Here is a 3,509-nt window from a genome sequence, read left to right on the forward strand (position 1 = left end):
GGTCTTCTATGAAAAATAATAATAGAGCAGAATGGGCAGATTTCCTTTCAGCCTTCTATTTTTTATACGGTCTTCTGGTCAGAGAAACTCTCACTCCTGTGATACATTACTTTGCAACTTGCTGTGCTAGAAGAGCCATGTGACAGCAGCCCTGTGGAGAAGGGCTTGGGGATCCCATCCCTGGAAGTCTTCAAGGCCAGGTTGGATGGAGCCCTGTACAGTCTGACCTGGTGGGTGGCTGGCACCACTGAGGGTCTGGAGCGCTCAGCCCTCTGGATGCTGAACTGTGTTAGCATGGAGCTGGGGACACAAAAATGGGTCAAGGAACTTGAGGCTGTTTCACAGAAATGTGTGCATTAAGGTTTCCATGGTTTAACTCTCCCATCAGTAAAGTGAAAGCAATTCTTCATCTGCAGCAAAGGACTTATAAATCTCAGTGTTTATGCATGCAGTTTTAGAGAAGCAGAAATTAAAAAAAAAAAATCCTTCTTTTCCATCTGAATGTCTCAGAGCTCTTTTAAACTGTTAATTAATTGAGCAATCATAATGATGTGCCTGTGGGGATGAAGGGGGAGGAATAATTTACAGGTGGGAGAAATGAGGCATGAATGACTTCCAGCCTTACCTGTGCCATGCTGTTAGTCTGTGTCAGATCCAGACAAATACCTTCTGTCCTGTCTCCTTTTGCATCTGTGATAAGTGGCTGGGAACATCAGCTTCCTCCCCCCTTCCTCCTCTTCTGCAGAGAACTCGTTTCCTTACTTGCAATCTGCTGCTTCATTGTACGTGCAAGGAGTCCACGTGGCCCACATCTTCTGGGGAGCAGGCTTGGAAGCTGGGACATTTCTCCAACTCCCAAGTGCCAACCTCTGGGTGGGACAGGGCCAAAGAGTCATTTCTACTGCACAGGAGAAAGGGAGTCAAGAAATGAAGCTCCTGAGCGCTCTTACAACAACCTCCCCTTCTGCTCTGTCTCCCTTCTCCTGACCTATGTGCAGCTGGATTATAACCTATCATCCTCCCACAGTAATTTGGGTTTTGTATTTGCTGCTCTTTCTATCTTTGCTGAGTTTGTGGGAAGGGTGCGGTAAAATGCTGCTTAGGAAAAGGTCCTCCACAGTTTCACCGTCAGTTTGGCTGGGAATCCTGTTTAAATGTAGTTTTTAAACACAGCTGTGAAACTCATGAAGATGTCACATTGGTTGCTCACACAGCAACCTTTATGTCCCCCTGGGAAGGCAATAAAAACAGCAATAGTGAGCAGTAACAGGCTGCTTTGCCTCATTCTTCTGGCTGCTCCTTGTCATGCTCCCGCAACTCAAGACATGAAGTTCTTCTAGCCAACCTGATTCCAGACTGTATCTCCCTGTCAGTTATTCTTATGTGTAGAGGAAAAGAAAAATACAGATATAATTTGCTGCTCCTTGGAACACCAGGCTTTTTATCTAAATGACAAGGCTTGCAGTTACCTTCAGCCATAGCTTTTTGAAGCATTTTTGCTGGACAGCAGTGATAAACACTCCGGGAAAAAACAGTGGTAAGTGTTGGCTCATGATACACATTTTGTACTCTTCTTTATAGTAGTGTTTGCTTTTCCTTTTTATTTTATGTATCTTGTGAAAAATGTCTTGTAAAGCTCCTGCTCCATATGTGGTGAATTTATGAGACTCTATTGATAGACATATTAATATGTCTATTGATTTCTAGCTTTCCTAATTGCATTTTACAGACCCCTACCACATCTGGGACCAGCGCTTGAAAAGTCCTTTTTAGTGCAATGGATTGTCTTCCACAGGTCACTGACACGCTATATTCTGCTTCATCTAAATGAGCCAACCTCCGGTATTCTCTGATCTAATCCCAAAAGTAAAGGGTGTGTTATCTGCAGATGTAATGCTTACACATAAATTTCCCATTGAGCAGTTCCTGGGAAAGGAGATGAAAGCAGGTAGAGCTTGACCCTGCAGTTCAGCACACATGCTGTCAGGGACTCGGTGCCTGCTAACAGCTGGCTTTTGTGCACCTCGGCAGGTGATGGAGTTCCCACCAGTTCAGGAGCCCACTGCCAATGGTTATCGCATGCTGTTGTGAGAATTCCCATCAGTCAAAAGTGTCTCATAAATAATTTAGAGGAAAGCAATTAGCACACACAGCTGTAGCTGTTTGCAAAGTCACAGTCATACCTGCCAGGGCAATCTGGAAATGGAAATTTCAAAACCATTTTTTTAAGCAGCTAGAATAGGCGAGCTAAGAGCGAGGGTTGGTGGGTAGTTGTTGATGAGTAAGGGATAATTGCACTTTCATGTCTTTTTATGAGTAACGAAATCCAGGATAGAGAATTTTAGACTGATTTGCATATTGGGAAAGGAATCAAAGTGATGCATAGTTTGAAAAACTCCATCAGTCAAGGCCTTATCCTTTCAGAGGCTCTGCAACTCACTCAGCTTCAGAGGAAAGAGGATAAGTTTTACTAGAGACTTGAACATGTGTTTTAAAGGCATCATCTGGTTAATGCTAGTTTAGATGTATCGGCTGTCCAGGAAGGATAGGCAGGAGGAAAAGGAAGAAGGTATAGCGTGACATCTCTCATCTGAAATGCTTGCCTTGTCAAATTGATGGGAGTAAATTGTTGAACTTCTGAGTCAGGATAAAAGGGTTACTCTTGAAGAATCCCAAGCAACTACAAAGAATGTGTGACTACAAGGTTTGTTTGAGCAGGTGAGCTGCAGGAAGAGGATATCCACATTAAATCTAGAGATAGCAACAGAGTGAGGAGGGAACATGTAAATTTGTGTTTGGATGGGGTTAGAAGTCAAAATCATCATGACAAACTGATCTTTGTAATTCAAAAGGGGCTGGTTGGTAGCAGTCAGAGGAAAACAATAAAAAGCTTTAGAAAACAGGAGTTCCAAAATAAGCTTAGGTTGTTTAGACTGAATAGAAAAGGCCAAAGAATGGTAGAGGTCTTCCACTAGGTAAAAGGTGGCTTCGGGGAGGGTGGGAATAAGTTGTTCTCCAATCTGATTGAACTACGCTAAAGTTAAAGCAGGGGAGATTTATACATTGGTAAAATCTTTCCAATAGAAAGGCTAAGTAGCTCCTGAAGTAGTCTGCCAATGCAGTCTGGGGAATCTCCACTGTTAGGTGGTCAGGAATCTTGTAGGTGTTACTGATCCCACTCTGAGACAAGGAGATGAACCAAATAACACTGCAAGCTCTGCTGATAGCTGTATATTGTCATGTCTTTTCTAGTTGAGGGCCCAGAACATTTTTATTTTTACAGGATCCTGACCTTGGGTAGGGAATTATTATTCCAATTTTACAAAATGGGAACTACGTCACAGGATGTTGCCAAACGAGGATGTCCCAGTCCCAGACTCTGAGGTTCCTTCCTCTTCCTAATAGGAACTTTGGCATTGAGATTCCTTCCTCTTCCTAGGAGGAAGTTTGGCAGTGTGTTGTTAAAAATGCATTCAAATGCTTTTTGTTCATTTCATGAATGCTGCAGA

This window comes from Centrocercus urophasianus, unplaced genomic scaffold, assembly GCF_019232065.1.
Source record: "Centrocercus urophasianus isolate 14NV4802_14NV808 unplaced genomic scaffold, USGS_Curo_1.0 seq_19, whole genome shotgun sequence".
NCBI lineage: Eukaryota > Metazoa > Chordata > Aves > Galliformes > Phasianidae > Centrocercus > Centrocercus urophasianus.